Source organism: Heteronotia binoei, chromosome 1, assembly GCF_032191835.1.
Source record: "Heteronotia binoei isolate CCM8104 ecotype False Entrance Well chromosome 1, APGP_CSIRO_Hbin_v1, whole genome shotgun sequence".
Lineage (NCBI taxonomy): Eukaryota > Metazoa > Chordata > Lepidosauria > Squamata > Gekkonidae > Heteronotia > Heteronotia binoei.
Genome location: NC_083223.1, coordinates 280,742,070 through 280,762,496, shown reverse-complemented (window position 1 = coordinate 280,762,496; position 20,427 = coordinate 280,742,070). Strand labels below are relative to the sequence as shown.

Sequence of the window (20,427 nt, the reverse complement as noted above, 5' to 3'; positions counted from 1 at the left end):
CAGAATTCTCTGCTCACCCACATTGGCTTTATTCAAATCCCCTTCCACGTTTCCTTCTCGTCGGAACAGTGATGGCTTGAGCTTGCAAGAGCTCTCGTTTTAGGAAAGCCCACCCCTCATCCAGATCACAAGCAATCCTCCCTCTAAACCAGGGGTGTCAAACATGCGGCACGGGGGCCGAATCAGGCCCTCGGAGGGCTCCTATCAGGCCCCTGAGCAACTGGCTGTCATCTGCTTCCTTCTCCCTCTGTCTTTCTCCCTTCTGCATCACAGCTTGCTTTGCATGGCTTGCTCAATCGTACAGAAGCTACAGAGCAAAACCTCTATTTTCTCCATTGGCTGAGGTTTCTCCAGGAGTAAAGGGGGGGGGGAGCAGAGCTTGTTTTTCCAGGCTCTCTCAATCACACAGCAGAGCTACTGAACCAAGCCACTCTTCCTTTGGTTGGCTGGGGCTCCTCCCCCATCAGTCTCCTGGGGAAGGAAGGAAAAAGCCAGAACTTCCTTTTCCCAGTTACCTGGATCCCATGGGAGAAATACAAAAGAAATCACCTTTAAAACCAACGTGCTAACATTTTAAGCATGTTTTAAGTTTTGTTTAAGAAAAAATAGTTAATTGTGTTTGTGACCTTTATAAAGCTTATATCTCTGCTGTCTAATCTTAAAAATGGTACACAGATGGCTTACCTCAACATGGCCCGGCCCCACCCAACAAGACTCAGCCCAACAAGGTCTCATTTATGTCAGAACTGTCCCTCATAATAATTGAGTTTGACACCCCTGCTCTAAGCTGTGGAGTCTTGGGAGCAAAAATTCTACTTTGTGATCTACTGGCATTAAAGTTGTGAGCTCCTGCATCAATGAGCTTGTTCTGGGGCCATTTTTCCTGAGCTGAGACAACAAATGTGTCAGCCAGAGGCTAAAAAACGGTCAAGGTAAATAACATCTATGGGGTCTCCTTTGTCCACATGTTTGTTCACCCCCTCAAAGAAATGTAACAGGTTAGTGAGGCAAGATCTTCCCTTGCAGAACCCATGCTGAGTCTTCCTCAATAACCCGTGTTCATCAATGTGCCTACTCATTCTGTCCTTGATAATGCTTTCTACCAACTTTCCCGGTATTGAAGTCAGACTGACTGGCCTGTAATTTCCCGGATCTCCTCTGAAACAAGGTTGATCAGGGGCCTGGAGACCAAGAAACCCTAGGAGGAAAGGCTGAGGGATTTGGGAAGGTTCCAGGGGGTGGGGAGGACAGGATGCCTCTCTTGAAGTCTCTGAGGTGCTTCTTCCTCAAAATACAGCACCCCCCCCCCCGAGCCCCAGATACCCGCGGATCAATTCTCCATTATTCCTCCTAGGGCTTCTTGGTCTCCAGCACTTGGCCACATTGAATTTCAGAATTTGGCTGGGGGAGAGGACGGGAGGGGTTAGAGCTTCGAAGAAAGAGTCAGAAAAATCTGACACCGTTGCTAGTTTTCCTTCAAAGGTTTTTTGCACCTCAGGAAAAATGACATTTCTCATGAGAACGGTTCTGTTGCCCCAAAGGCGTTCTTGTTTTTTAATAAAAAGATCACAGGCAATTCCTCGCCTCTTCCTCCGACGGTTTGTTTTCATGACGGCTGCTTCTTCAGTGTGATGTGGTCCCCTTGATTCCTGGCAGCAACAAGTGATTCTTCTCAATGCTGGAGCAAAGCCAGAAAAAAAAAGGATTAATTAAATTTCTCCTCCTTAATTAATCAGCATGACTCCACAGAGGCTTCTGCCCTCATGTGGGCTGACTTGCTAAAAAAACCGGGGCTGTGGGCCAGCTGAAGAAGATATTGGATTTATATCCCACCCTCCACTCTGAATTAGAACATAAGAGAAGCCATGTTGGATCAGGCCAATGGCACATCCAGTCCAACACTCTGTGTCACATAAGAACATAAGAGAAGCCATGTTGGATCAGGCCAATGACCCATCCAGTCCAACACTGTGTGTCACATAAGAACATAAGAGAAGCCATGTTGAATCAGGCCAATGACCCATCCAGTCCAACACTGTGTGTCACACAAGAACACAAGAGAAGCCATGTTGAATCAGGCCAATGGTCCCTCCAGTCCAACACTCTGTGTCACATAAGAACATAAGAGAAGCCATGTTGGATCAGGCCAATGACCCATCCAGTCCAACACTGTGTGTCACATAAGAACATAAGAGAAGCCATGTTGAATCAGGCCAATGACCCATCCAGTCCAACACTGTGTGTCACACAAGAACACAAGAGAAGCCATGTTGAATCAGGCCAATGGTCCCTCCAGTCCAACACTCTGTGTCACATAAGAGAAGCCATGTTGGATCAGGCCAATGACCCATCCAGTCCAACACTGTGTGTCACATAAGAACATAAGAGAAGCCATGTTGGATCAGGCCAATGACCCATCCAGTCCAACACTGTGTGTCACACAAGAACACAAGAGAAGCCATGTTGAATCAGGCCAATGGTCCCTCCAGTCCAACACTCTGTGTCACATAAGAACATAAGAGAAGCCATGTTGGATCAGGCCAATGACCCATCCAGTCCAACACTCTCTGTCACACAGTGGCCAAAAAACCCAAGTGCCATCATGAGGTCCATCAGTGGGACCAGGGCACTAGAAGCCCTCCCACCGTTCCCTCCCCCACAAAGAACCAAGAATACAGAGCATCACTGCCCCAGACATTAGAACAGAAGAGAAGCCATATTGGCCACTGGTCCGTCCAGTCCAACACTCTGTGGCACACAGTGGCCAAAAAAACCAGATGCCATCAGGAGGTTCACAAGTGGGGCTAGAAGCCCTTCCACTTTGCCCTCCCCCCCGCCAAGCTCCAAGAATACAGAGCATCACTGCCCCAGACAGTTCCAGTAATATACTGTGGCTAATAGCCACTGATGGACCTCTGCTCCATATTTTTATCCAAACCCCTCTTGAAGCTGGCTGTGCTTGTAGCTGCCACCACCTCCTGTGGCAGTGAATTCCACATATTAATCACCCTTTGGGTGAAGAAGGACTTCCTTTTATCTGTTCTAACCCAACTGATCAGCAATTTCATTGAATGCCCACGAGTTCTTGTATTGTGCGAAAGGGAGGAAAGTCCTTCTTTCTCCTTTCTCCATCCCATTCATAATCTTGTAAACTTCTATCATGTCACCCCGCAGTTGACGTTTCTCCAAGCTAAAGAGCCCCAAGCGTTTTAACGTTTCTTCATAGGGAAAGTGTTCCAAACCTTTAATCATTCTAGTTGCCCTTTTCTGGACTTTTTCCAATGCTATAATATCCTTTTTGAGGGGCGGCAACCAGAACTGCACACAGTACTCCAAATGAGACCACACCATCGATTTATACAGGGGCATTATGATACTGGCTGATTTGTTTTCAATTCCCTTCCTAATAATTCCAGCATGGCGTTGGCCTTTTTTATTGCAATCACACACTGTCTTGACATTTTCAGTGAGTTATCTACCACGACCCCAAGATCTCTCTCTTGGTCAGTCTCTGCCAGTTCACACCCCATCAAGTTGTATTTGTAGCTGGGATTTTTGGCCCCAATGTGCATTACTTTGCACTTGGCCACATTGAATTTCAGAGTCTCTGAGCAGCTCACAATCTCCTTTATCTTCCTCCCCCACAACAGACACCCTAAGAGTTTGATGGGGCTGAGAGGGTTCTCCCAGAAGCTGCCCTTTCAAGGACGACAACTACAAGAGCTATGGCTGACCCAAGGCCATTCCAGCAGGTGCAAGTGGAGGAGTGTGGAATCAAACCCGGTCCTCCCAGATAAGAGTCCGCGCACTTAACCACTGTGCCAAACTGGTGTAACGAGGGATGGCCCAAAAGCCACTTCTTGGTGCATTTGGCTGGAAGTTAGAGTTTCAGAATTACTGGTGTGCCCTCTTAGCTTACATCCCAAAAATCTCGCTGGGTCTCTGTGAAGAAATGCACGGCTTTTTTTTTGCATATTAGGTCACACAGCCCTGATGTATAGGGTTGCCAATCCCCAGGTGGGGGCAGGGGATCCCCTGGTTTGGGGGCCCTTCCCCCGCTTCAGGGTCATCAGAAAGTGGGGGAGGGGAGGGAAATGTCTGCTGGGCACTCTATTATTCCCTGTGGAGGCCAATTCCCATGGGGTATAATGGAGTATTGATCCACAGGTATCTGCGGCTCTGGGAGGGCTGTTTTTTGAGATAAAGGTAAAAGTAGTTCCCTGTGCAAGCACCAGGGGGTCCAATTCTATAAGCCCCAAAAGAAGGTGCCCCTATCCTTCATTGTTTCCAGTGGAGGGAAGGCATTTAAAAGTTGTGCTGTCCCTTTAAATGCGATGGCCAGAACTCCCTTTGGAGTTCAGTCGTGCTTGTCACAGCCTTGCTCCTGGCTCCACCCCCAATGTCTCCTGGCTCCACCCCCTAGGTCCCCAGATATTTCTTGAGTTGGACTTGGCAACCCAAATTCAGGAGCACCTTCAAGACTAACCAAATATGCAACCATACGCTGAACACGAGTCAGCAGTGTGAAGCGGTGGCTAAAAAGGCAAATGCAGTTTTGGGCTGCATCAACAGAAGCATAGTGTCCAGATCACGTGATGTGATGGTATCGCTTTGCTCTGCTCTGGTAAGACCTCACCTGGAGTCTTGTGTTCAGTTTTGGGCACCACATTTAGGATATAGACAAGCTGGAACAGGCCCAGAGGAGGGTGACAAAGATGGTGAGGGGTCTGGAGACCAAGTCCTATGAGGAAAGGTTGAAGGAGCTGGGCATGTTTAGCCTGGAGAGGAGGCGGCTGAGAGGTGTTAAAATCACCATCTTCAAATCCTTCAAAGGATGGGGTGGAATTGTTTTCTGTGGCCCCGGAAGGCAGGACCAGAACCAGTGGGTTGAAATTAAATCAGAAGAGTTTCCGGCTCAACACGAGGAAGAACTTCTTGACCCTTAGAGCGGTTCCTCAGTGGAACAGGCTTCCTTCTTGGGAGGTGGTGGGCTCTCCTTCCCTGGAGGGTTTTCAACAGAGGCTAGATGACCATCTGACAGCAGTGAAGATCCTTTGAATTTAGGGGGAGGTATTTGTGAGTTTCCTGTGTTGTGCAAAGGTTGGACTAGATGACCCTGGAGATCCCTTCCAACTCTATGATTCTATGAAATTTGTAGCAGCGGATGGAGTTGTCATGAATTATTCCTCAGTTCTTTGGATACTGGAGGAGTGATCAGTGACTCACAAAAGCTGCTCCCCTTCCACAAAGACCTTGCTAGTTCCAACTGAAGACAAGCTGGCTCTGAAAAGTTTCAGCTGGCCTGGATAGGGTTGCCGACTCCAGGTTCAGAAATACCTGGAGATTTGAGGGTGGAGCCTGGGAAAGTGGGGTTTAAAGAGAGAGGGGCTTTGGTCAGGTATAATGCCACGCAGTCCACCTTCCCAAGCAGCCGTTTTCTGCAAGAGAATGAAACGAAAACTTTAAATAAATAATAGATTTGTTGATTTATGTGGTCTGGAGATCAATGGTGATTCTGGGAGAGCTCCTGGCCTCACCTGGAGGTTGGCAACTCTAGCTCTGTGAGGGCTTGCAATTTATTTATTTTATTCAATTTATATCTCGCCCTCCCCGCAAAAGCAGGCTCAGGGCGACTTAGACAATGTACACAATGTAGGCTGGCATGTGCAACATCCTTTGAAAGTACCAATCGGTACCAACCGTTTCCCCTCTGTGCATCACCTGTACAATATTAGCACCATTTATAAGTGCATTAAGAAGAGGAAAGTTGACTGGTCAGAACCCAGCTCAGCTCAGGAAAAATGGCCCCGGAGCTAACTAATTTCTGCAGTTGCTTACAACTTTAATGCCGGTAGCTCACAAAGCAGAATTTTTGTTCACAAGATTCTGCAGCTTAAAAGAGTCTGCGTTGGTGAGCACCAATCTCTGCTCAGCTCTTTTCTTCAGAGCCTGAGTTGTTGATTTTTTTCCAAAAATAGGAGCCACGCCTTCTCCCTCGCTCCCTCCCAACTCATGTATATAAGATGCCTTCAGAGACGCGCGGACGACAACGAGCATCTTTCTGCTGCCAAACGAACGAGCCCAGACTGCAGAGATGTCTACGTATCAGTGGACTGTGAAGGTATCACAGCCTGGGAAGGGATACCAGACAGTGAAGGGATCCCAGACCGTGAAAGGATCCCAGACCGTGAAAGGATCCCGCCCACAGATGTCCAGTAAAGGTAAGAAGGGGCCCGTTTTACAAGCGGTGGGGGGGACAGTGACCGAGGCTGATTGAACCTTCATAATCTGCTGGAAAAGGATAAAAAGTTTTTGTACCCTGCTTTTCTCAACCTTAATTAAAACAATTTTATTGGTAAGATATGGTAATAAATCTATATCTTACATCTTTAAAAACTTCTTTTATCTACCCCATATATTACTTTCTACCCACCCCTTCCCCTGTTACTTGACCCCCGCCAGTGTTATTTACTTAAAATGCAAATATTTAAAGGTACCCTTAACTATTAAAACAACAATTTATAGTCTTCTTCTTTTTAAAACTTAGTTATTACCTGCTTTTCTCAACCTTGAGGAGTCTCCAAGTGGCTTACAATTACCTTTCCAGTTTGGTGTAGTGGTTTCGTGTAGTGGTGAAGTGCGCGGACTCTTATCTGGGAGAACCGGGTTTGATTCCACACTCCTCCGCTTACAGCTGCTGGAATGGCCTTGGGTCAGCCATAGTTCTCACAGAGTTGTCTTTGAAAAGGCATCTGCCGTAAGAGCTCTCTCAGCCCCACCCACCTCACAGGGTGTCTGTTATGGGGGAAGGAGATAAAGGAGATTGTAAGGCGCTCTGAGACTCTGATTCAGATAGAAGGGCGGGGTATAAATCTGCGGTCTCCTTCCTTCCTTCCTTCCTTCCTTCCTTCCTTCCTTCCTTCCTTCCTTCCTTCCTTCCTGAGCCACTTTGGTGTAGAGAGCCAGTTTGGTGGAGTGTTTGGAGGAAGATAAAGGAGATTGTGAACCACTCTGAGATTCAGAGTATAGGGTGGGATATAAATCCAATCTTCTTCTCCTCCTCCTCCTCCTCCTTCCTTCCTCCCTTCCTCTCTCAAACATCTGATGTTCACATCTTGCAGCTCTCATCTGATGTTTATCTATGTGGCACTTACGTTAAGCAAGTTTGGACAACCCTGCCCCAAAGCATCTCCAGGGGAAACTGATCTCTGCAGTCTGGAGCTGAGTTGTAATTCCAGGGGATATTTAATGGCTCCAGAACTTTGACTCTCAAAAACTCAAACCCGAAAAATTTGGGGTGCTCATGTACTAAAATCTCCCTGCTCTCTTGCACATGAATACAGCTACTCTCTTCTGCTTAAATTCTTTAACATTGCTAAGCAAGGGATCCATGCCTTTTGCGAGGGCTTTTCTGGTAGAAAAAGCCCAGTGGGAACTCATTTGCATATTAGGCCACACCCCCTGACACCAAGAGAGCGGGAACTGTGTTTCTGTGTGTTCCAGCTCAAAAAAACCTCCCTATCTCTGGCTTAGCAGGTAAACAAAAAAGATTTTCAGGGCGCCTCAAAGACTGAAAGATTTATTGTCGCCTCAAGCGGTATTATGGGAAAACTGACCTGTTTCACCTTTGGGGTTTATTCGCTACCCTGAGCAAAACGCCAATGAAGATTGACCTAGTAAAACTGTCCCCTGAAGGATATGTTGTGTGTTTCACAGCACCCTGAAACACACCCAGTGCCTGAGAGCGCATATTTGAAGCAAAGGTTTGAAGAATTGACCCAGGATGGTTCTTTTTTGCTATCAAAGTCGAAAGAACCAATGGGAGGTTTTGACCTCAGGATTTTAGAACGTCAACGTCAAGAAAATATCTGTCGCTATGAATCTGTCAGGATCATCAGAAGCGGGGAGGGGAAGGGAAATGTCTGCTATTCCCTATGAAGACTAATTCCCATAGAGTATAATGGAGATTTGATCCGTGGGCATCTGGGGCTCTGGGGGGCTGTTTTCTGAGGTAGAGGCACCAGATTTTCAGCATAGCACCCAGTGCCTCTCCTCAAAACACCCTCCAAGTTTGAAGTTCAACTTTGACCTCCTGTTGAAGTTCAATTTTGCTTGTCACAACCTTGCTCCTGGCTCCGCCCTCAGTGACTCCTGGCTCCACCCCCAAAGTCCCCAGATATTTCTTGGACTTGGCAACCCTAGAGTCAGTAGAAGTCAGCTTCATGTGTGTTCTAGAGCAGAGAAGGGATTTGAAGGCTGCCTACATGGCTTTCCAGTCCCTGTTTGGAGATCTCCTGCACTGGAAAGCCCACCAGCTCCCTCTGGAATGGGACAATTTGTCCAGCCACTCAGACTGGCAGCTGCTCTCCCGGGTCTCAGGATGAGGTCTTTCCCATCACCTCCTGCATGGTTCTTTTTAACTGGAGAGGGCGGGGATTGAACCTGGGACCTTCCGCATGCCAAGCAGAGGCTCTGCCACTGAGCTATGGCCCCTCTCCATGGCTTTCCCGGGTCTCAGACTGAGGTCTTTCCCATCACCTCCTGCCTGGTCCTTTTAACTGGAGATGCCGGGGATTGAACCTGGGACCTTCTGCATGCCAAGCAGAGGCTCTGCCACTGAGCTATGGCCCCTCTCTATGACTCTCCAGGGTCTCAGGCTGAGGTCTTTCCCATCACCTCCCGCCTGTTCATTTTAACTGGAGATGCCAGGACTTGAACCTGGGACTTTGTGCCCATAAAGCACAGGCTCTTCCACTGAGCCACAGCCCCTCCCATTAACAGGGTTACCAGCCTCCAGGCAGGGCCTGGAGATCTCCCAGACTGCAGGGCTCTTCTTATGTTCTTGTGCTCTTTTGGAAATAATATGAATCTCTCTCCCTTTTTCTTTCCCCCTCCCTTTAAACGGCACAGGGGACTGTGGATGTGGGCCTGGATACGCGACGCCTCTGGATGCCATGAAAGGTAAGCCCTTTTGACCACCGAAGTTGCTTGAGCCTCAGCCGAAGGGTGCTTTCTAGAGAAGAGGGTCCCTTTTTGAGCCTGTGGGGTCCTTTAGAAATCTGACACAGCGCAGTCACAAAATGGCTGCCGCAGGAAGTGGAGCCAACCACAAAATGGCTGCCGCAGCTTCCCTTCAGTCACACAGTAACAATCTTTGCACTGTGGTGGCAGCTGCTGCCAAAACAATATTTTGAAACACCTGCACAGCAAATCAAGTCGCATAGCAATTTTTCTCCAGGCCAGTTTGTCCAGGGATCGTGGAGGTTTTTTGCCATTTTCTGGGCATGAAGCAGGGGTTTCTGCAGATGTGAAGTACTTGAGAGTACTCCCTCTAAGCTGCAGAGTATTGTGAGCAAAAATTCTACTTCATGAGCTACTGGCACTAAAATTGTAAGCTCCTGCATCAATTAGTTTGCTCTGGGGTCATCCTTCCTGAGCTAAGACAAAAATGTGTGAGCTGGAGACTAAAAAACTGTCAGCTAGCTCACACTAACTCAGCTTAGAGGGAACACTGCTTTGTGAGTTTCCTGCATTGTGCGGGTGATTGGACTAGATGACCCTGGAGGTCCCTTTCAATTCTATGATTGCATTATTCAGAAAACTTCCTAGGCCAATATTCCACCTTGCCCCACCCACTTTCTAAAAACACTCGATGGGTACAAGGAAAGCTGTTGGTGAGTGCCATGACACCCAGTGGTGCCCCGTTATGTGTGTGTGTGTGTGTGTATACACACACACACATACATATATTGGCCACTGTGTGACACAAAGTGTTGGACTGGATGGGCCATTGGCCTGATCCAACATGGCTCCTCTTATGTTCTTATGTCTGGGGCAGTGATGCTATGTCTTCTTGGTGTTGTTGAGGGCAAAGTGGAAGGGCTTCTAGCCCCACTTGTGAATCTCCTGATGCCACTTGGGGTTTTTGGCCACTGTGTGACACGGAGTGTTGCACTGGATGGGCCATTGGCCTGATCCAACATGGCTTCTCTTATGTTCCTGTGTGACACAGAGTGTTGGACTGGATGGGCCATTGGCCTGATCCAACAAGGCTCCTCTTACGTTCTTATGTGACACAGAGGGTTGGACTGGAATGCCATTGGCCTGATCCAACATGGCTTCTCTTATGTTCCTATGTGACACAGAGTGTTGGACTGGATGGACCATTGGCCTGATCCAACATGGCTTCTCTTATATTCCTACGTGACACAGAGTGTTGGACTGGAGGGTCCATTGGCCTGATCCAACATGGCTTCTCTTCTGTTCTTATGTGACACAGAGTGTTGGACCAGTGGGGCCATTGGCCTGATCCAACAGGGCTCCTCTTATGTGACACAGAGTGTTGGACTGTAGGGGCCATTGGCCTGATCCAACAGGGCTCTCTTATGTTCTTATGTTGAGGACCCCAGTTCTAGAGAGTGCCCTCCTTCCCACAATGAAGCTGTTCTGGAAAGCTTTTCTTTGGCATCACCTTCACCCTGAGGAGGAGAAATGTGATAGTCAGATGAAGCAATTACGGTATTTGATTTGTCACCTGCCTGGGGTTCGAAGGGACATCAAAGAGTTCTGGAATCGAACACTGAATCCGCTCTGCTGAGGTCTTATGGAAAAGGATCCTGTGGTCAAAATTCCTGGCGCTTCGGTTACTTGCCTGGACGACTTCTGTGTCATCAGAAGCCCCCCCCCCACTGTTGCCCCCCCCCCGACACCAACAATACAGAGCATCACTTGCCCCAGACAGAGAGTTTGTTCCAACTTTGCTCCAATGAGTAGCAGAGAGTCATGAAAGTCCCTCCCCTGCCACGGATTTTGCTCCTCCTGCTCTTTTTTCAGATGAAACTGATCTTTGATTGACAGCACAAACCTGCTCACAGAAGAGAGGAGGGCCTTGAACCAAGAAAGCTATCGTTGCTTTTCCAGTGCTCCTGTTGCTTGATTGCTGACTGTCCTTCTTGTTTTCCAAGGTCCCCGAGAGAGAATCATGTACGTTGTCTGCGTCTTAACCGGCACCGGCACCCAAGAACCCGACTACCTGGCTACGGTGGACGTAGATCCCGAATCTCCAAATTACTGCAAGGTTCTGACCAGAGATCTTTTCATTTGGGAATGTTTTCCTTTGCCGTTCCTTCCCTCAGGTTCCAGGGATGGGTAAAGAGAGAGCCCAGGTTTGGCTGATCTCTAGGGTTCCCAGCTCCGATTCCAGAAATATCTGGGGACTTGGGGGTGGAGCTGGGAGACTTTGGGGGTGGAGCCAGAAGCAAGGTTGTGACAAGCACCAAGTGAAGGAATGGGGATTCAAACCCAGTTTTCCCAGATAAGAGTCCGCACGCTTAACCACTACACCAAACTTGCTCTACTTTGAAAACAAAGTAGGAGTCAAGCGGCACCTTTAATACCAGCAAAGTTTTATTCAGAATGTCAGCTTTCGTGTGTGCATGCACACTTCTTCAGACGAGGAATCAGGTATAGTGAGCAGAGCTACATACAGCTGGTAGGCAGGGGTTTAGAATGCAAAATGGCACAGAAATAAAATCCATTTTGCATTCTAAACCCCTGCCTACCAGCTGTATGTAGCTCTGCTCACTGTACCTGATTCCTCATCTGAAGAAGTCTGCATGCACACACGAAAGCTGACGTTCTGAATAAAACTTGGTTGGTCTTAAAGGTGTCCCTTGATTCCTACTTTGTTCTGCTGCTTCACGCCAACACGGTGGCCCACTTGGATCATTTCTAAGAAAAGTCCTTTCGAAGAAGGGAACAAACGAAACTCATCCTCGTGCTTCTTGGGGAGGGGGAGCATTTAATCCCGTGAAGACAATTGCCTGGGTGGGCCGCAGTTGCATACTTATAACTCCCCGGAGGCAACTTTCCTGTTAATTTTGTGAAATGCTTAGCAAGGGTTTGGGCAGCGTCCCTTCCAAAAGAAGACGAACCCCTTCAAGCGTCGCTGGCTCTGCAGTCTGGGCTGTGCGACGTACCCAGAAGCAAACCTGAACTTGTCAAGAATCGTCCAAACTCATAATGCCAGTCGGGGTGTTTTGATCGTTGCCGTGTCAGTGGATTAGATAAGAGAGAGAAAAAGGAAAATTAGCGTGACTCTGCCCACGGCTGTGTACGGTATAAGTAGACCACAGCTATCTTTGTTTGTAACTCATTGTCTTATTAGTGTCTTGCTGCTATGCTTAAGCGTTGTGGTGTAGAATGTGCTTGTGGCGGAACCGGCCCGATTCTGCCTTCAGACCCGGTCCCGTCAGCTCCCTATGGAGTCGCCAACTCCTGGAGGGAGCTATTTCTCCTCCTGCCCCTTGGGCTCGCTGCCACCACCTGCTCAGTCCCGGGGTTCAGATTGAGAGGAACAGGACTCCCAATCCCCCTCTCCAGCTGTGAGGCTAGGCCTCCAGGTCCTCTGCCACCCTGCACTTGGGTTTCACAGAGACCTCAGCACTTCTTTGGGGCACCCCTGGAGGATTGGCACCTTATCCAACTGCATGCCTTCCCCCTTCCCCGGGGCCCCCTTTTCAACACAGCGTGGTCTAAAGCGGTCTGGGGATCTAGGTGGTACAGAGATTGACTGCCAGCATTTAAAACAGAAAAAACATTTATTTAAAAGGGAAAAGGATAGGGAAAGAAAAACAAAACAAAAACAGTTGCATCTACAAAATTAGCACAGCCCAGCACAGCACTTCCTGCCTCTCTAGGAGACTTTCCCCCTAGCGTTGTTGGTTTGGCTCTGGAAGGGAGGGGGGGAGTGAGGGGAAGGCTACAAAGCCTGCTGAATGGATTTACTGATCCCTGCCTTTTTGGATGAAGCACCAACACTCTCAGATGGCGTTTCTCCACACGTCCCCCTCCTTAAATTCTGAGCCGGAGGGGTTGCCTCCTACAGAGGTGACCCCGTAGCAGAATCCAAACAAACAAGGAGAAACCCGTTAACCAAAATATTTCACAAACATTCGGGTATTTCTCCAATAATACACAAAGTCCCACAACCTGGGTGTCCATGTCCTTTCTGGACAAGTCGCATTGCTGCATTCGGAAGGAATGTCCAGTCTTTAAGATGTACTCCTCCATTTCCCAGGACCACCTCCGGAGTTTGGTGCTCTCCCTTCGTTGCTGCTGTTGCTGGGGTGAGTGGTCCATCAAAGGAGGAAATTCCTGGCCCCACATATGAGGTTGGAAACTGCCCAGTTCCCACACAGTTGCCTCTTCTTTATCCCTCATTGGTGGAATGTTCCCTCTGTCCACTCTGTCCTCCCAGAAAACTACCTCTGGTGCTGCAAACAATTGCTGTCCCAGCTTCTTTTTGTCTCCTTCCTTCCTACCTCTATGCAACACCATGGACCTCGCAGAGACTGGCTGTGGTACATTCACCTGCACCACTTGAACTGCCTTTCCCATTTTCTCCATAGCCCCCACACAGGTAGCATCGTCTAGGTCATCCACAATCACATGGGGTCCCTCCCATTCCACTTTCCGTTCACCAGTATGAAGGGGCAGGAAAACCATCACCCTATCCCCTGTCTCAGCTTCTGAGAACTCCACTTTCTGGTCCCTTGCCACCTCACACAGTGGATCCAGCCTCGGGTCACTTTGAACCTCAGACAGGAACATTTCTGGCTCCCCCAGACTTCCTATCATCTGTTCCTTCAAGCCACCCCTAGTCCCACTGTTTCCAGAACACTTAGCCAAAGTTGGATCTGGGTTCTCCGCCCCCTCAGTTGGTTTTTCAGTGTCAGCCAACTGAGCTCCTTCCTGCCTGGAAGGTCCCACAGCTTCCCAGGATTCCTGTCTGCCCTGCTTCAAGACGACCTGTTTTGAGAGCGTCTCGGACGATCCCACTTCCTGATCCACAGCTACTTGGTGAACCGGTTCCAACCTAAGGCCGCTCCGGACCCCCTTCTGGAACCACTCCTGTTCCCCCAAGCCTTCAGCTATGTGCTCCTCTGAGCCCCCATTAGCCTTGCTGCTCTCAGAACCTCCTGTGAAATCTCCACTCTCCACCTCGGTCTCTTCAGCATGCACATCCTTTACGCTAGACAGGTTCCCTTCCTCGCTAGGAACATCCACAGCCTCTTGCTGCACTTGGGGAAAGCTACACCCCTCTTCCCCTTGGGAACACCCTACTCCAGGGCTTGAGATAGGCTGGTCCTCCCCCTCCCGGGTGACTGCCCTCTCTTCGTCCTCAGTAACCTGGGCTGTTTCCCCCTCCCTGGTTGGTGGTGAGGTGGCTTCCTTAAAGTTGCCTTCCTCCTCCCACTTTCCCCTGGGGGTTTGGCTGCGGGGTACAGCCTTGATAGAGTACTGGCCAACCACCAAATCCCGGCCCAATAACACTGGAACTGTCTGTTCCTTCATTACCCCACATTCAGCATAGGATTTACCTTCTTGTGGAGCCAAACCCCTGAACTGCTTTCGGGAGTGGTCTGGCCCCAGTTTAAACCTTTTAAATACAGTGGCCTTATAGGCCGCAAAAGTTATCCCCCCACCTTCCATAGGCATGCTGTAATAGATGGCTGAAAGCTCTCCAGTCAGGTTGCTACAGAGGTAAGACATATAGTCCTCCTCTGCAATCCCCCACTGTTTGGCTGCCCTCTCAAAGTTGGAGAGGTATGTGGAGGGGTCTTCTCCCTCCTTGTACACTGCAAAGTCTTTGGGCGTGACTTGGATCTCTTTGCTTAGTTCAGCTTCCAGACGTAGCACCTCAAGCTCATGGCGACGCTGCTCTTCCTGTTCCCGTCTACGGATCTCTGCTTGTCTTTCCTCTCTCTCTCGTTCCTCCAGTCTGCGGACTGCATCCCTCTCTGCTTGTCGTTCCTCTCTCTCTCGTTCCTCCCGTCTGCGGACTGCATCCCTCTCTGCTTGTCGTTCTTCTCTCTCTCGTTCCGCCTCGATACGCATTCTTGCCAGTTCCAACTGTAGCCGCAAGGTTGCTTCTGACTGGGTGGAGGCCACTTTTGCAGGTGCCCCTGCATGCTCAAGATGCTCCAACAGGAGGACTTGCATATCTACTACAGTCATGTTGTCACACTCCAGCTTGTGCTTTGCACACTCTTCCTGGAGCTGTGGCTTTGTCATCTCCAGGATTTCCCGCATCTTAGCACGCTCCATCCTAACTAGCTAAACTTTCCCTACTCCAGTTGACCCGAAAATAAAACAAAACCGCTGTTGCTTCCTCTGGGTGCTTGCACGCATCAAAAAAGCAAAAATGCCTGGCCAATCAAGTTCTCTGTTTGTTCTTATCCCACCGCTGCCGCCAAGTGTGGCGGAACCGGCCCGATTCTGCCTTCAGACCCGGTCCCGTCAGCTCCCTATGGAGTCGCCAACTCCTGGAGGGAGCTATTTCTCCTCCTGCCCCTTGGGCTCGCTGCCACCACCTGCTCAGTCCCGGGGTTCAGATTGAGAGGAACAGGACTCCCAATCCCCCTCTCCAGCTGTGAGGCTAGGCCTCCAGGTCCTCTGCCACCCTGCACTTGGGTTTCACAGAGACCTCAGCACTTCTTTGGGGCACCCCTGGAGGATTGGCACCTTATCCAACTGCATGCCTTCCCCCTTCCCCGGGGCCCCCTTTTCAACACAGCGTGGTCTAAAGCGGTCTGGGGATCTAGGTGGTACAGAGATTGACTGCCAGCATTTAAAACAGAAAAAACATTTATTTAAAAGGGAAAAGGATAGGGAAAGAAAAACAAAACAAAAACAGTTGCATCTACAAAATTAGCACAGCCCAGCACAGCACTTCCTGCCTCTCTAGGAGACTTTCCCCCTAGCGTTGTTGGTTTGGCTCTGGAAGGGAGGGGGGGAGTGAGGGGAAGGCTACAAAGCCTGCTGAATGGATTTACTGATCCCTGCCTTTTTGGATGAAGCACCAACACTCTCAGATGGCGTTTCTCCACAGTGCTTTTGCATATGAACATATGAAGCTGCCTTATACTGAATCAGACCCTCGGTCCATCAAAGTCAGTCTTGTCTACTCAGACTGGCAGTGGCTCTCCAGGGTCTCAAGTTAAGGTTTTTCACACCTATTTACCTGGACCCTTTTAGTTGGAGATGCTGGGGATTGAACCTGGGACCTTCTGCTTGCTCTACCACTGAGCCACCGTCCCTCCCCATATGTGTGCACGTGGCAAGTCCCTGATTCAGTCCCTGACACCTCCAGTTAAAAGGCTACCATCAGGTTATATTTCAATAACTTTCATGCTGGGAATTATTAGGAAGGGAACTGAAAACAAATCAGCCAGTATCATAATGCCCCTGTATAAATCGATGGTGCGGTCTCATTTGGTATACTGTGTGCAATTCTGGTCACCGCACCTCAAAAAGAATATTATAGCATTGAAAAAAGTGCAGAAAAGAGCAGCTAGAATGATTAAAGGTTTGGAACACTTTCCGTATGAAGGAAGGTTGAAACGCTTGGGGCTCTTTAGCTTGGAGAAACGTCGACTGCGGGGTGACATGATAGAGGTTGACAAGATTATGCATGGGATGGAGAAAGCAGAGAAAGAAGTCTTTTTCTCCCTTTCTCACAATACAAGAACTTGTGGGCATTCAATGAAATTGCTGAGCAGTCAGGTTAAAATGGATAAAAGGAAGTCCTTCTTCACCCAAAGGGTGATTAACATGTGGAATTCACTACCACAGGAGGTGGTGGCAGCTACAAGCATAGCCAGCTTTAAGAGGGAAATGGATAAAAATATGGAGCAGAGGTCCATCAATGGTTATTAGCCACAGTATATATATATGTGTGTGTGTGTGTGTGTATATACACACACACACACAGAGACATACATTGGCCACTGTGTGACACAGAGTGTTTGACTGGATGGACCATTGGCCTGATCCAACATGGCTTCTCTTATGTTCTTTTGCCCCTATCCTTCATTATTTCCAATGGAGGGAAGACATTTTAAAAGGTGTGCGGTCCCTTTAAACATGATGGCCAGAACTCCCCTTGGAGTTCAATTCAGCTTGTCACACCTTTGCCCTTGGCTCCCCCCACAGTGTCTCCTGGCTTCACCCCCAAAGTCCCCAGATATGTCTTGAACTGGACTTGGCAACCCTAGAACCCATTCGGACCCCTGTGCTCTGTAAAATATGCGAAAGCTAATTTTGTTGAGCGCTGTGGTGCCCAGAGATGTACGGTTGGGGACCCCTGGATTGGAGAGCAGCTAATGTCCCGCCTTCCCCCACAGGTGATCCACCGCCTGCGCATGCCTTACATCGACGATGAACTCCACCAGTTCGGTTGGAACGCCTGCAGCAGCTGTTTCGGGGATACCACCAAGAAGCGGAACAGACTGGTCTTTCCTTGTGTGGCCTCCTCTCGCATTTACGTGGTGGACACGGGGACTGACGAGAGAGCTCCCAAGCTCCACAAGGTACAGCTTTATTGGAGCAGTTCAAACTAGCCCTGGGAATGGGGGGAGCTGGAGCAATACTCCCTCTAAGTTGTAGAGCAGGGGTGTCAAACATGTGGCTTGGGGGCTGGATTAAGCCGCCGGAGGGGTCTTATCAAGCCCGCGAGCAAAGCAAAAGTAGGTTTGCAATTTACAGATTCACACTTGAGCAACACCTGAACAGCATACTCAAGACTGCTATAGCACAGACATTGTCTCCAGCTTTTGATGCAGTAAATCAGAACAAGAGGTGTCGGTTATCAGAGACTGTTAAATGAACAAAATATTGCAAGAGTCCTAATGTTTTAAGCATGTTTTAAGTTTTTTTAAAAAGTCTTTAATTGTGTGTATCTGCTATCTGGCATTACGTTTTATGGCACCCATGACCTGGCCAGGCAAGGTCTCATTTATGTTAAATCTGGCCCTCGTAACAAATTAGTTCAACACCCCTGCTTTAGAGTCTTGCGAGCAAAAATGCTACTTCGTGAGCATTGAAGTTGCGAGCTACTGCACAAATTAGTTTTTCCAGAGCAACGACAAAAATGTGTGAGCTGGAGGCTAAAAAACTGTGAGCTAGCTCACACCAACTCAGCTTAGCGGGGCCATTGGGTTGGAGGGCGTTGTGGGGGGCGGCGGAAAGTTCTGCATTGGCCTGTCAGAAGCAGTAAACGACGGCAACTAGAGCTGGTGCAGTGTAGCTGTTAGAGGGACATATTAGGATCTGCAAGATCCCAGGTTCAAATCCCCACTCTGCTGTGGAAGCTGGCTGGATAACCTTGCACTGGGTCACCTTAGAATTATACAGTTGGGAGGGACCTTCAGAATCATCTAGTTCAAACCTCTGTACGATAATAACTTTATTCTGTTCTGGTTAGACCTCACCTAGAGTCTTGTGTTCAGTTTTGGGCTCCACAATTTAAGAAGGATATAGAGAAACCGGAACGTGACCAGAGGAGGGTAATGAAGATGGTGAGGGGTCTGGAGACCAAGTCCTATGAGGAAAGGCTGAAGGAGCTGGGCATGTTTAGCCTGGAGAGGAGGCGGCTGAGAGGTGATAGGATCACCATCTTCAAGTCCTTGAAGGGCTGTCCTATAGAGGGGTCTGGAGACCAAGTTCTAGGAGGAAAGGCTGAAGGAGCTGGGGATGTTTAGCCTGGAGAGGAGGCGGCTGAGAGGTGATGTGATCACCATCTTCAAGTCCTTGAAGGGCTGTCCTATAGAGGGGTCTGGAGACCAAGTTCTAGGAGGAAAGGCTGAAGGAGCTGGGGATGTTTAGCCTGGAGAGGAGGCGGCTGAGAGGTGATAGGATCACCATCTTCAAGTCCTTGAAGGTCTGTCCTATAGAGGGGTCTGGAGACCAAGTCCTAGGAGGAAAGGCTGAAGGAGCTGGGGATGTTTAGCCTGGAGAGGAGGCGGCTGAGAGGTGATGTGATCACCATCTTCAAGTCCTTGAAGGGCTGTCCTATAGAGGGGTCTGGAGACCAGGTTCTAGGAGGAAAGGTTGAAGGAGCTGGGGATATTTAGCCTGGAGAGGAGGCAGCTGAGAGGTGATAGGATCATCATCTTCAAGGACTTGAAGGGCTGTCATACAGAGGATGGTGCAGAATTGTTTTCTGTGGCCCCAGAAGGTAGGACCAGAACCAACAGGTTGAAATTAAACCAGAAGAATTTCTGGCTCAACATTAGGAAGAACTTCCTGAGTGTTAGAGCGGTTTCTCAGTGGAACAGGCTTCCTCCTTGGGAGGTGGTGGGCTCTCCTTTCTTGGAGGTTTTTCAACAGAGGCTAGATGGCCATCTGACAGCAATGTGGATCCTGTGAACTTAGGGGGAGGTGTTTGTGAGTTTTATGCATTGTGCAGGGGGCTGGAGTAGATGACCCTGGAGATCCCTTCCAACTCTAGGATTCTATGACTGTTAGAGCGGTTCCTCAGTGGAACAGGCTTCCTCGGGAGGTGGTGGGCTCTCCTTCCTTGGAGGTTTTTCAACAGAGGCTAGATGGCCATCTGACAGGAATGCGGATCCTGTGAACTTAGGGGGAGGTGTTTGTGAATTTCCTGCATTGTGCAGGGGGCTGGAGTAGAATCCCCTTCTACTATCGTCCCTCCTGAAATCGTCTTTATGGTTTTGGATTCCTAGATTATGAGGGGGGAAACACCGTGTATCCGCTCAACATCACTGGGACTTCAATTGCATAAGAATATAAGAGAAGCCATTTTGGATCAGGCCAATGGCCCATCCAGTCCAACAATCTGGGTCACACAGTGGCCAAAAAACCAGGTGCCTTCAGGAGGTCCACCAGTGGGGCCAGGACACTAGAAGCCCTCCCACTGTGCCCCCCCCCAAGCACCAAGAAGATAGAACATTACTGCCCCAGACAGAATGTTCCATCAGTTTGCTGTGGCTAATAGCCACTGATTTGTTGCTATTTGTTGTTCAGTCGCACAGTCGAGTCCGACTCTTTGCAACCCCATGGACAAAGTCACGCCAGGCCCTCCTGTCTTCCACCATCCTCCAAAGTCTGCTCAAATTCGTATTAGTTACATCAGTAACGCTGTCCAGCCATCTCTTCTTTTGCCATCCCCTTCTTCTTTTGCCTTCGGTCTTTCCCAGCATCAGGGTCTTCTCCAGGGAGTGCTCCCTTCTCATTGGGTGGCCAAAGTATTTGAGCTTCAGCTTCTGCATCTGACCTTCCAGGGAACAGTCTGGGTTGATTTCCTTTAGGACTGACTGACTGGATATTCTTGCAGTCCAAGGGACTCTCAAGAGTCTTCTGCAGCACCACAACTCAAAAGCATCTATTCTTCTGCGCTCGGCCTTCCTTATGGTCCAGCTCTCACAGCCATACATGACTACTGAGAATCCCTCTGCAAATGTGCTTTCCTTTGCCTCCGCAGGTGATCGAGCCGAGAGAAGTTTTTGAGAAATGTGACCTGGCTTTCATACACAACTCTCATTGCCTGGGCAGTGGGGAAGTCATGATCAGTTCTTTGGGGGACCCGCGTGGCAACGCAAAAGGTATTTTATGAAATGGATTCCC

At 49.1% G+C, this 20,427-nt stretch overlaps 1 pseudogene; it reads left to right on the top strand.

Moving 5' to 3' along the window:
* Nucleotides 1-8,921: 8,921 nt before the first annotated feature.
* The window catches only part of LOC132588803 (methanethiol oxidase-like), a 32,734-nt pseudogene continuing 21,228 nt past the window's right edge, over nt 8,922-20,427 (top strand).